Genomic DNA, 13,888 nt, shown 5'->3' on the forward strand with positions numbered 1-13,888 from the left:
CAGACATCCTACATCAAGTGAACACTGAGGCTGCCGAGATAGTAAGAACTGTAAGGAATATAATTCCATAATGAATATTCCTTGGCTGAAAAGAACCAATGGCTCTTTTGTTCAGAGGGTACCTGAGCAGAGCAATAACAAGGATTCAGACTTGTCTTCACACATTTAGGAGCTCAGGTTGCACTGGAAGTCACAGCAGTGAAAGCTCAAAAGCAATTACGTAAGCCTTCAGGAGCATGAACTTTTTTTCTCTCATACACTCATATTTGGGGAAAAAAATGGTGTAAAAGTAGATTTTTTAAATCTTTTTGAAAAAGTACAAGCCATATATGTTTCGAGTTCTTTCCTAACTCTTTAGCTAAAAAGCAGAGTAACTTCATGTAGATACCCTGCAAATCTGTGAGCAATAGCTCCTGCAGAAAGGAATTCATGAGCAGTGCCATGTGTGCTGTACAGTGTGCTGTGTTGCTCACTGGTGCTTAGCATGTGCATCTCCTGCTGTAAAGCTGAAAGCTGTGAGTAGGGGAATGATGGGGCTTGCAGGAGCACGCCATAACCATTGTCACCGTTGTGAAAGAATTTGATTTTTTTTTTTAAATCACAGATTTTACCATTCAGTGAAAGTCAATGGTCAGTTGATACCTGCCTCCTGTCATGATGATAGTTGATCTGGAAGTACTATGTCAGATAAGTGAATGAAGATCAAATTACATATTTCATACATCCACATAAGGTGGTAAAATCAGACTGTAGAGTGCATTAGTTTCATCATTGCTGTTTGATTTGTGGTTTTGTGTTCAGCTTTTCATGTAAAGTGAGATAAGAGGGTTTTTTATTTGATTTGTTGGCTAATGCTTTTTTAAAATGTAAATAGTCTTGTACCTCTGATACAGAGTGCTGTACGACTGAGAGAAGGAGAATCTCTGACCTCCTCTTAGAAAACAAAACAAAACTAAGAAAGGGTGGAACATAGGAACAGAGAGATCCACGGTTTCCCACTGTACTGTAATGGATGTGACCTTTAATATTGAGGCCTTTGGATCAAATTTAAGTTGGCATTAAAATTTTCTAAGAAATTCCCTGCTGAATTTCAGAGTTTTTTCCTCAGATTTAATTCAATAAGGTCACAATAAAGCAAGGGCTGTCTGTGCTATTGTAATTGCTCTCAGCAGGCTGATAATATTATTGCAGAGAAGTGCCAGTTACTGTGCTTTTCTTTCTTTCTTCGAGTACTCTCCTTCCTACATGCTTGCTCCCCTTGCTCTTGAGTCTACTCTAGGTAGGAAATGAAGCTGTTTTAAATGCCATTTGCTTCTCATTTTAAAATGTTTTTTATAGTAATGCTTTCCTCAGTCTCTTCAGCAAAGGAAATAAAACCATAGCCTGACATATTGGAGAATAATTGGAGGCTTTTATATCCAGCCCTTAATTCTGATCCAACCCTTGTGCATTAAATTCACTCTTGGTGTTCTTAAAGTTGGTATCCCTAAACATGTAGGGCTCCATTCATTTTGGCTTGGTGCTTTTAGGGTTATGGAACAGGTGTACAACTAAAGGATCCTCTCTTAGGCATGTGGGGAGAGACACAGAGTACCCACTAGCCTATGTTCCATAAATAACTGACAGTTCATCACAATAAGGCATGTGTATTTGGGGTCCTGCCCTTGTAAATTAATACCAGATCTTCTTCTGCAACATGAATTTCAGAACAGAATTGTTAATGTGTTATTTCTTGTACAAAACACAAATTTATGCTTAGTGTACTACTGGTAAATCTGTGACTGTTGTCTGTATTGTGAGTAGATCAGCACTGTAAATAAATGCAAATACAGAGTGCTGTGCTTGTGGTTCTCTGCATAATTCTGCACAACTGGTCACTGCAGCAGATGTAATAATACATCAACATAATTTGTTCTCCTACCTCAGTATAACTGCTAGCTCAGACCTTAGCAGTTTCAAAGGACCAGCCTGGTCATAGCTGATGCCTGGCATCCACGTCTGCCTTCCTGTAGCCATTTAGGGCCCCTGGCCCAACATCTTCCTCTTGCTTTTGGTCTTTCCCTGGGACCCAGAATGTCTAACTTGAAGTGTCATGCACCGAGTATTTTTTTTTGCCTTTCCAACCACATGGAGGCACTCACAGTTCACTGCTCATGGCATCCATTGCTGTCAAAAAAGCCACTGTCTGGCTGTACAGAAGAAAATTACTGGAATCAGCTGCTTATTTGCATACTTGGCTAACAGATTGTATATGTACAGTTGGAGATGTCCTGTTGTCCACATCCATTTGACTGGAAATGAGAAGTAACGAGAGATGTTTTACAAAAGTGATTCCAGTTCTGAAATGTCTGCATTAGTAGTTAAACAACAGATGATGATCTTCAGTCATAACATTTCACCCATGTTTTTATTGCTCATCTTTTCTTTTTTAATTTATTTCTTTTTTTAATTGCTCATGCTGTCTACTCTTAGCCATGCATCATGTAGTGCTGTTAGCATGTATACCATAGCACCAGCTTGCTTTTCATGAACTTCAGTGATGAAAACTGTCATTTCTGCCATGTGTGGAGGGTGTGGAGCTTCTACCCAACATGCAGACATGTGGAGGTCACTCCTCATCAATGGCAGCCGCTTGCTTTTTATTTACGACATATGCATTTTAATTTATATTTACTGCTGCTGTCTGAGGGAACTCTTTCCTGGCACCAGAGATACAACACAGTTATGCTATAGCAGGGTGTGCCTGAGATTAAATGATGTTACTGACCCAAAACACTTCAAGAAACCTGTTTCAGAATCCTGCTGTGGTTTGAGTTTGCCATTCCTGAGATTGTTCTGAATCATTGTGACACATGATCAGAAGTGCTGCTTTGTAAATTACATAATGAAGCATTTGTGTGTAAGAGCGCCTACTATAGTAGTTAGCGTGTGCTTTAAAAAATCAGAATCTAGATCACACAATGATAGGATCTGAAACTTGTTTATCAAACTTTTCTTTGTCATAGAGGAAAGTCTTTTAGAATCCATACTTTGTATATTAACTATAGAAACATGAATGAATAATCAGACAGCCCTATGTGTAGCATGACTTGTGTTTTTGTTTTTTCTTCAACTAAACTAATAATCAATCTGGCTTGAGATATTTAGAGAAAAGGTCCCATGGATGGAATCACCTTTTCCTTGGTTCTCCTGTGGAGCTCAGCAGTGGTTTGGTGAGTTTCTTTGAAGGATTTGGGTAAACAAGCAAAAATAAAACCTAGCATTCTTGCCAGTTCTTGGCAATTTACATGTATGTATTGCTGTTAGCCTGAAGTTTCTAATGTGCTGTACAAATTGTAATAGCATTTGTGAAACAGTCTGCTTTTACATCTGTCAAATAGCATGTATTTAGCACTTGCTTTATTAGCATAGATACAGCATTTTAAAACCTCATCCACTCTTGCAACAAATTTCAGTTCCGTATAACAGTTTTACAGTACATTTTACAATCACACATCAAAGTATGCAACATGGGATATGGATGTCATAGTTAAGGAAATTAACATCTGGGGGTAGATTTTTTTTTTTTTTTAGAAATATATAGAAATTGAGTTTGGTTTTGATTTCTAGTCAGTATGTCCCTCATAGCAAAGTTCCATCTCTTGTCCTTGCATAAAGAGTAGATTTGAGAATGCTCCTATGAAGATTTGGTGTTTTAATCTGGCATTTTAACCTGGGATATTGTTACATGTATTTGCAAACTTTCCTCTCTTCTGTGCTCACACTCTCATGAGAATGGTATTGAACAGATTCATATTTTGAAGCCTGGAGACCAGAATATTTTTTTTTTTTTTTTTTCAGTAAAAAGCATGAAATATTTACCGGCACCACCTGTAATTTTTGGAAGAATTAATAGCTTGATTTCCTAATTTTAACACACATGATGTGTCTTTCAGTGCCATTTCTTCATAGTTGTAATGGGGAATTTCAGATTTCTATGTGGCTTTTTTGTTGTTGTTCTTTTTGTTGTTGTTGTATAGTATTGGACAAGTGGGACAATTGGTAGAAATCACACTGAGGGGGACATTTTAAATTCTGTATCACTAAGAGCCATTTAAGAGAGAAGTTCTGGAAATAATCCTATATTTAAAAGACTCAAGTGCAGATATTTCTGATTTGGAAATGCTACAGTTAAGGGCAGGTGTGGGAAGACTGTCAAGACCTTCTATCTATCATATGATCAACTGGATTTTTATCCCTGCTTTTCTGGCATGCTTGTTCATCCTAGGATCCATCAAAAGGTAAAATGCAAACAAAACTAAACATTGCACGTGCGTTTCCTGTACTCGGCACTCAATATGAAGATGACTGTGGACACAGAGACTTTGCCTCCATTGGAGTTGCTCTTGCAGTTCTGTTCCTATCTGTGTAGTCTATCCTTATTTTGCTCTGTGCTGTGCTGTCCTCTCTGCTCTGTGCAATCATCCACCTCCAAATGATTGTAAACCTTAATTAAGCTTTACTATCCATCAAGTCAAATCTTCAAAGGCAAAAAAATAGCAAAAGAAGAGCTTATAGTCAGAAGAAGACCTCTAAGAGGCAGAGTGTCATGGGTCCTGCAATACGAAGCCATATCTGCCTTGATCCAATGGTCTGCTCTGCCAGCTTGCATCTCCAGGTCACATTTGTATTGGTTTTGGATCAACTAAGGCAACAATGTGCTTCAAGAGCCTGAAAACCTGAGAGGAGGAGAAGGAGCTGATGATGTTTTTGTATTAATATTCCTCTTCCCTATTATCACACTTAGGAGGCTGTGTTTAAAATTATGCCGAAATGCTGTTTTCATTATCACATCGAGGAAAAATTCACACTCCTTCTAAATCTGTGCTATGCTATTCTGATGTATTGGGCCATTTTTAGAAACACGTTTATTGCAAAACGTTTCCACTGGGTTTTGAGCTGAGATTCGGGTTTGGGAGTAATGGTCTGTTTGAAAATTCACTCTCAGTATTTATCTGTGGTTGTGAAAGCATAGGGAGATCTGAGGATAGCAGTGGTGGAAAAATCAGTTCTAAAAAATTGTCTGGATTGTGTTACTATTTATTTAGCGTTGAGCATTTCATTACTAGTGTAGTAATTGCATAAATGCACAGAACTATTGGTTTCTATGAACATTTAATTGTTAGCATGCTGCCTTTATGAGTTGTAGGTAATAACATAGTTACTTTGGCTCATTTCTACCATTTGTTACTGGCTGAAGTAAAAGCCAAGGGGCTTACAGTGTGTTAGAAGAAAGCAAGACTACTGAAATAGGCAGCAAATTAGTTCCAAGTTTGTGGACCCTCAGTTTCTGTTTCCCTGCCTGTGTCCCTTGTCCTGTACCTGCCACCTCCAGCACTCCTCTGGAGGGAAGGAGGAGCCACAGAGTTAGTCCGAGCTTGTAATCAGTGAGTACCTCTACGTCCCAGGGCTTGGGCATGGGATACAGAAGTCTTGTACCACGCACTGTTGGGAAGGCTGTTGTACCAGCTTGCATTTTGCAGGCGGACTGCTCTTCCTTGACTGCCTGTGAGATGAACTTCTGGTTCCCACAGTGAGCACTTCAGAGGGAAGAAGGAAATTCCCATTCCTGGCACCCCCACCTTGCAGCCTCATTGTGACCTAGAATCATGCAGCTAAAATACAGAATAGTTCTGTTGTATTTAGAGATCTCATGATTTCTTTTTGGTATTTTATTTTATTATTTGGTATTATGGAGGGTTCAGGTGATCTTTTCTATCTAAATGGTAGGTATGATTTTTTTGTTGCTTTCAGTATTTTGTGGTCGTTGCTTTTTTTTTTCTGTAAAATCTTTGCAAATTATTACTGCTGGCTTTTCTGATTTTGCTTTTCTTCGTGGATTTTTCTCTGCAGAATTTTCAAAGGTGTTGTAAGAGAGTCGTGTCTGCTGTGTAGTCCTTTCTCATGGGAACCTATTTTTTTCAAAGCTGTCTTTGAGCACTTACAATAAGGCAACAAAAAGGTGCTGTTGTAACATGTCTCTTAATAAACAATATCAGATTTTTCCCTGTGGTAAAAATAGTTGCTGACATAGTCTTTTTATTTGAAAGATTAAAACCCACATGTAAGGACCATACTCTTGGAACAGAAATTTCTCCTGATCTATAGATATTTCCACAGTAGCCTCTATTAAATGATACTCACCAGCAGCAGGATGTATGGAGAGCAATTCCGTGGCTAAAGAAGAAACGTGAAGAAAATAACACTAGAAAGAAGGTCTCTTCTGAGATGAAAGAAAACATTTCAGTAGTATTACTGGAATTTTGCAAGTGTAAAATTAATATCATCCCTTTGCCTTGTAGCTGAGTGGGAGTGTGGTGTACACTTACGCATTTTCTTTTTTTTGATACCAAAGATATTTGGAAAGGATGTGAGATAAACAGCGATTTACAATAATACCTTTAAATTATGCTTTTGCCACGATGTAGAACATTGTTCACCCATTTTGTCTTTACCTGTTGTCTTGGCTTCTCCATTTCTAAAACAGGTAATTCTCCAGTTGTATATGTGACAGGTGTTTTAACGCTGGCATAATATGAAGACTCTTTTTGGTGTTGAGTGCTGTGAGTATATTTTTCTTCTAGGAAATGTCTTTTAGGCTTTTCAGTTTTGCTTTAGAGAGTCTACAGTAGTTGGATTTAAAGTTCATGCAAGTTTTGAATTTTTTTTCAAGGGTCCTAAAGAGGGTTGGTTTAGTTTCCTGTGTAATCTATGAAGAAATTCAAGTTCACTTTGTCATTCCTTTGCTCCAAGTTACCTTCTGGGGCCAGAAACCATAATAAACTATAGACAAATAGCAAATTATTCCACAAAAACTTGTGAGTATAGGTAATGAATTTTCTGGTTCTCCTTTAAAAGCAGCAAATGCAGAAAGATTTTGGCCAGACATTAGAAGCACGTTGGGTTTTTGTGATTGATTGCTTAATACTGAGATTTTTTTTTTATTCCCAATTCTGATGTGAATTTCTGTAGAATTGTATATGAACCTAAAGTCTGGCCTTTGTTATTGCACGTATCTTTGAAAAATCAAAAGTGCACTTCATGCTGAAGCGGAGAAGTGTTAACTGCAATAATATGTAATATCACAGGAAAATGTATTGCTGTCATTTACCCTGGAAAAGTAACTTTTTAATACAACTTTTACATGATAGAAGTGTATTTATGTGAATGGGAAGGAGAAAAATAGAGCAATGTAACCCATACTACTTTGGAAGAATCCACGGTATCTTAAAATCACCAATGCACAGGTAGTGTGAAGCTAGAAATGTTAAACATTTTCTTATTGATTTCAGGTGTAAAGCTTGCTTTCAGCTGCTCTCAGTCAGAAGGTGGCTGGACTTTGCCTCCATTAAATGTTCTGTACCAGAGGTTTCTTTGCACACAAATGATGCCCTAGACTTGGGAACTAGGCATCTGTCTAGCCTGATTACTGAACACAGATAAACTGTTATACCTCTGCAGGAAACTGAGCCTGCTTTTTCCCAGCAATATTGCTTTCATTGCACCAAGAGTATCCTAGAGTGCTCACAGATATTTTGTATATCAGTATTTCAAGATACCTCTTGATACTGGTTGTATATAAAGGGTGAATTATATTTTTACACTAAATTTAATGCCTAAACTTTATAGCACAGTGTAACCCAGTCTTCTGGAATTGGGTAGGGCTTTTTAGTTTTGTTTGTTCATTTATTTTTTTGTTCTGCCCTTTATAAGTCATGTTTTCATTAATCTTTACTTATCATAGTGTACCAAGATACCTTCAGGCCTGGTGCGTTTTCTAAATAAGTTTGTTGTTGGATTTTGTTTGTAGTTGGTTTTCAGTTTATTCTTACTGTATGAACCTTATTGAACACTTAAACAGTACTATAAAGCTACAGTAAATCGTGGCTTTAGAAGTTATTTGAAGAAATTTTCTATGTCTGGCTTTGAAATTCCTCCAATTTTCCTCCCCTTATTCCATCCCCCAGATAGTGGTAGGTGGTACAAAGCTATTTAGAAAGTGATGCATGTATTAGAAGTATCTTTAGCAACAGAAAAAAACATGTTTAGGATAAGAATTTCGGAAAAATAGTGGATCTCTGCTGAAAGAATATAGAAGTGATATGGGGAGAGACAAATATCCCTTTTTCTGTTTCATTAAAAGGAAAACAAATAGAGGATTGGTTTAACAGAAGAAAATAGCATAGCTGAACTGTGAACAATTTCACAGAAGCTCTGTCTCAGTTCATCCTGTGTGATGCATGTTCCACAAACTTCTCAGTCTAGTTTTTTTTTTTTTTCTTTAGAGAAGCAAAAACCCTTTGTAATTTTTTTTTTCCTTAAGAGAAGCAAAAACCCTTTGTAATTTTTTTTTTTCCTTAGGCTACATGACATCCGTCGTTGTCAAAAGGCTGACTCTTTGCGGTACTATGACATCCCTATGTTTAGCATACTAGTGAGAGACAGTCCCGAATTCTTGTAGACCAAGTTATGGAAAGTCAGGTAAGTGGCATTTTTCTTTATTATATTGCCCAGCTTTTCAATTACACACAGTCAGCACACAGATATGTTGTAAAATTTATGTGGTAAAAATGTGCAATATAATAATATTAAAAAGCCACTTACCCTACTTACTGTTTGTGCAGCCAATTCCATGGCACAGTATTTGTTGTATGGTGGGCATCGAGTCCCCTTGTGGAATGCATACTGTGGCATGCATGTTCCTGGCTAAGAATTAGGTCATTCTTATAAAATGTATCTTATACACAAAAGGACAAACACAGAGGGCAGCTATTAATCAGTGTGAACAAAGTGAGATCCAATGATGGTTCTCTTTTGTATTGCTGGTTTTTCTTTTTCCAACATTGCTGGTTTTTCTTTAGGCTGAAGGCCAGGAAGACGCAGAACTGCAAAGATTTCAAGCCTGTCCTGAGTTGTTATTGGCAATACTATTTTTACTACTATATTAATGAGCATCAGCAGTGACTCCATTTAGTTTACAGAACTAAAACCTACTCTTAATGGTAGTGTGCTAGTACTTTGATTTTGGTTTTGTTCTTTTACCAGTGGACTCTGTCCTCTTGCACAGGAGGAGGTTACGAAGAGACTTTAAAACAGCTATAGCAATCAATTAAGGATAACATTCTTGTATAGATGCACAAAAAGCTAGGAAACTTGAGCAGGAGTAACCTGGCATATTTTTCAAGTTACATAAACAGGTTCTAAATGCCAATATTGTTTAAAAAGCAAAATCTTTGTATGTGAAGTATGCCGTGGGAAAAGCATTCATTTGATCGTGGTATATACTTGTTAAGCCTGTAATTTCCATTGTTCATTCCTAACTACAACTACTATCTGTATCTGATACTAATCTGTATCATGCTACAGATGATTTTTTGGTGTAGAAAGTAACATTTAAGTAGTAGTTAGCAGAGATTCCTATCCAGTTTAAATTTCAGGTTTTAAGCATGTGTGTTTTAGTCTAATTTCTTAAGATCAAAATACTTATTTTATTTTATTTTATTTTTATCAGAAGGATCTTTTTCTTTGTGTCTTTCTTTACTGTATTCCGTACTGGATTTGGAAGGATCTTGCACATAGTTCCTGGGAGAAAATACTGCTTTGGGATAGATAAATGCTGGAAATTTTCAGTCAACATGTAAATGGTGAATGGGAATGGTGAATTCTTCTGAAAAGTTCTGCAGGAGGAGAATAGGAGTCTGACTAAAACAACTCATCAATTTAGCTACAGTACAATTCAGTACTCAATGATACAAAGTCAAAAGTAAAGTGGGCATGAAACAGTAGTGGATCCATCAGATTATGACTAAAGCCAAAGTTATAATTCATAACTTGTTGACACAAAATTGTGCTTGTTTTTTTCCAATGGAAGTAGAAGTTGAGACATACTTTTGAACTTCAGTTTGTGGAAAGCTGTGCATGTTTCATCCCAGACACAGGGACAGCTTTGACAAGGCAAGAAAATGGTTTTAGTACCATTTTCAATGCCACCCTTGCCTGTCATAATGAGAAAGATGCCTTTTTGGTGACTGCTTTTTCCCAGCCAAAGCCAGCTGCCTCCAGCTAGACCTTTCTTTGGGAAGATCAATCATGAAATTGTATGTATCTCTCTAGGGAAATTCATTGTGTGTGAGCACAAACACCACAAACACCAGTGGAAATTCCCTGTTTCAAATTTTTCAGTGACTGAAAGATTTCTTAGTGATCCTAGTAAGCTTTGACAACGATGTATAAAGAGTACTCTTTATAACTTAAATAAACAGAAAAGCATTTTTAATAATTATTAGGTATAAAAAGAAATTCCTTCTTTCATATCTAGGATTGGACCTCCAGACTAAGTTTATAGTACGTATGTTGTTCTGAGAATGTAGGTAATTTATGATACAGCCAGAGGTGTAATTGTATTGTGAATAAAGAGCAGGTTTCAGCTTCCAGGAATCTGAGGTATTTTTCATGAATATTAAGTAAACTTTAATGACAGAAGGAAAGAGCAAATTGGAGGACAGTCATTTATATCCTGTCTAAACTGGCCTACAGCCACATTAATGTTTGTAACAGATTTAGAGTATAGTTAAAGTAACAGTAAGGTTTTCCTCTTCTTTCTCTATACACTTTTCCATACCATTTTTAGACAAATACATGTAACTGAAAGGGTGAAGAATAGTTGCTTACTTACTAAAGTTTACAGGAGATGTTAAAGAGAAGTGAAATGTAATTGTAATCAGTGCTGTTTGAGCAGTGATAGATTGCAATTGAATGGTTTGAGGCTACTAATTGCAATGAGATTATACTAGTTCAGCTACCTCTGATGTCAGGTACTTGAAATATTAGTTATTTCAAAGACAAATTGGATTATAAATTATTAGTAAATCTGTACCAAGGTGATTGAACCCACTTGTAAACTGTCAAACGTGGGTGTTATTTCACATTGTTAGTCAGTTGTACATTGGAAGTCAGGAATTAAATTTAGGCGTTATATGGGGATATGTGAATTAAATGTGTTACTTCTGAGACTGAGCATTTCCTAGGCTTTCTACCCTCTCAGTGACATTTGTTTGTTTAGCTTTACAGTTTTTCTGGTCCACCACTAGCCTTTTCATCTGACTCTGTAGAAGATGCTCTAGAGAGGAAGCTTCTTCTCTGAGGCAGATTTAAAACTCTCTTGACCACTTGGGGGAGGTAAAAAACAACAGATCTGTGCAGCCCTCAAACAGGTCACAGATACAGTAATGGCGTCCAGAATTTCCACTCTGAGGGTCTACCATTGCTTGAAAGTTCTGTTGTCACTATAACAATATTTTTTTTCCCAGTATGAAGGATGAAGTATATTACCCTGCAAGGGGCTTCTTGGGCATACCATTGTGTGTCGTTCTTCTCATCAGTCATATGTTTTTTAGAGCAGATACAGAATTGCTTAATGGTTTAGTATTGCATTTTAAGGAACAAGGAGTGGAAACAGTGGAAGCTGAGGAAAAGTGAAGTAGTTTAAAAGTCCTATTAACTTATTTGTGTAGCTACTGAATTTTGCCATGTGTTCATACTCTCACATGCACACAAAAACAATTCCAAATCCACTGCACAAAATAACTAAACAAAGCTCAATGGTCTAAAAATGTGTACATCCAGAGCAGTGTAAGAAAGAAAAGCAAGCAGACATCTTTTTGGATTTATTTTCTCTTGTCAGTGTTCTTTCACTCCGAGCTTGGAGCTTTCTCATTGATATGTTCTCTGATGTATGGGTATTTGCAAGCGTTAGTAGAATTATAAGCATTTTAGACAACTTTTTACTCCTCAGTTTTTACATAAACATTTGTTACAGTCACTACAAAACCTGGCATTCCAGATACTCTGTTGTATGTGCTATTAAAAGCACAGTCATCCATGGGAAATAAGCCCCAGCAACGTCCTGTTGATAACTATGATAATAAACAGATGTGGTTGATATAAAGCAAAATTTGTATGTCTCTGCAGTTCCTCTTAAGTGCCCTGGTCTTGAGCTGGAGTTTGGGGGGCAGGAGGGCTCCTGTATTCATTTGTTTTCTATTCCTTTTCAGCTGTTTCTTGGAGTCAAGGAGTAATTCTGCACTCCATGCTTCTACTGCCTATCTGACATTATATCTCTGCTCCAAATACTACTCCCTTGCAGAGGTACCTCCTGCAGACCCATTCTTGGACGTGTTCATGCTGGTTACCAAGATGGTAGGGTTGGTGTTTCTTAAGTGACCTTGTATTCTCCTGTGCTATTGTGAGTCTTGGTGTGGTGAGACTGATCCCAAGGATGTGTTTTCTTCTCTGGACTTTGAGAATTCACGGCCCTGCAAGTTGCCTTCTGAGGCTTGTAAGCCTTGAGGCAAGTTGAGATCTTATCCAAGCCAAGTCCGTTCTAAGAAAACTCAAGGCCTTGGCAGTACTCCAGGTCATTTCTGCTTTTATGAGTAGGACCACAAACACTGGGTCTGGTTCCTTTATTTCATCTGTTAGCAATGTTCTCCCTCTCTGTTCTTGTCAGCTGGTGCTGAGTTGTCTCCGTAGGAGATAGAGCACCTCAAGCTTCTGTCAGCCAGTCCTCTTGGACTTACCATTAGTGTAACCCATTGCACCATCAGTGCACAAAATCTTGGTCTACCCTATTATAGCTGCAGTGTCTTGCTCCAGTCTTTCATTTCACAGGTCACTTTTCTGTCAGCAGCTCAAAACATTATAATGTTCCAGAAGTCCCTCCTGGTGTTGCAGCTTGTGGCCTAATGATTTCTTCCCCTGTTCCCTAAGGTACCAGCATGAGTCTTTCTTCTTCATCTTGTAACAGACACATCACCTGGCTGCTTGTTGGGAATGGCTGAAGCATCCACAGGACCTGTTGGTTCCCTGTTCAGAGACCACAGGAATCAAACCTCCACAGAATCAGGGGGCTGTCTGTGGATAATGCCACACTTAGCAAACTTGTTCTACAGATGCTGTTCAAGATCCCTCTTCTATCTAAGCTACTTCCTCAGGCTACTGTGCAAATACAACTGGGACAACTTCTTGAAAAGAAAAAGGTTGTTTTAACAGTGTTTGATAAGTCTGTAGCCCACCCTCATTCCTCTGTTCCTCTGAGAACCTGTAGGAGGCATTTCAGTCACGTTGTGAAACCGGTCTTCTCTTCAAAGGACAAAAAGAAAAACTGGTTATTTCAGGCAACTAAGAAAATAAATGTTAGTGCTATGAAATGTTGTTACTGATGCATGTTTTTAAAAACAAGGAAGTTATTTATCGGTAGATGGAACTTGAAATCATTTTACATCTCTTAAAGTTTATCCAAAAAGCCAAGTGTCACGCATTTTGCATAATGAGTGAATAATTCTTTCAGATGTTTTGAGAGGTGACTTGTTTCACAACCTTACTGGAATTATTAGTGGAATTAATAACTGTGCACATATGATTTGTTCTGAGAATGGGTTTTTGTTTGTTTTTAAACTTTAACCATATAAATGTATTTCCCAAGGGCTTTTGTATTCTTAAAAAATAATTATTTATCTTCACCATCAGAAGGTGAAAGAGTAAAAACTTTATATACTTGTTACAGACTTAACATCCTCAGCCATGTTGTGACTCTAATTCTTTGCTTGGTTTTGCTTTCTTCTTTGCTTACTTATATATTCAGTTTTCCGCTCAAATATTTTTTAGCTTTTAATCTTGTTTGATAGTTAAACGTAAAATAACATGCTGATAATGGCAATAGGTAGTAGAACTGGTAAGGTAACCCTCTATTCATCAGTGTTATTCTGTCCTGATTTTCCAGCAAGCGTTTTATGATCTGTGCTGCCTTACACACTTTAGGGGGGATAATCTGTTCAGCAGAAATAATGGT

The 13,888-nt window shown here is 37.5% G+C and overlaps 1 protein-coding gene across 2 annotated transcripts in view; it reads left to right on the forward strand.

The window, feature by feature from the left end:
- LYRM4 (LYR motif containing 4) overlaps window positions 1-13,888 on the forward strand; it is a 91,070-nt gene that overhangs the window by 39,211 nt on the left and 37,971 nt on the right. Inside the window, exon 3 of one of the 2 annotated variants that reach the window (XR_004747910.1) lies at window positions 8,401-8,520. The exons of the other annotated variant lie outside the window; for it this stretch is intronic. The gene's annotated coding sequence lies outside the window, so the exon portion shown is untranslated. The remainder of the gene's footprint in view (window positions 1-8,400; window positions 8,521-13,888) is intronic. 2 annotated transcript variants of the gene reach the window in all.

This window comes from Oxyura jamaicensis, chromosome 2 (genome assembly GCF_011077185.1).
Source record: "Oxyura jamaicensis isolate SHBP4307 breed ruddy duck chromosome 2, BPBGC_Ojam_1.0, whole genome shotgun sequence".
In the NCBI taxonomy this organism is placed as follows: domain Eukaryota; kingdom Metazoa; phylum Chordata; class Aves; order Anseriformes; family Anatidae; genus Oxyura; species Oxyura jamaicensis.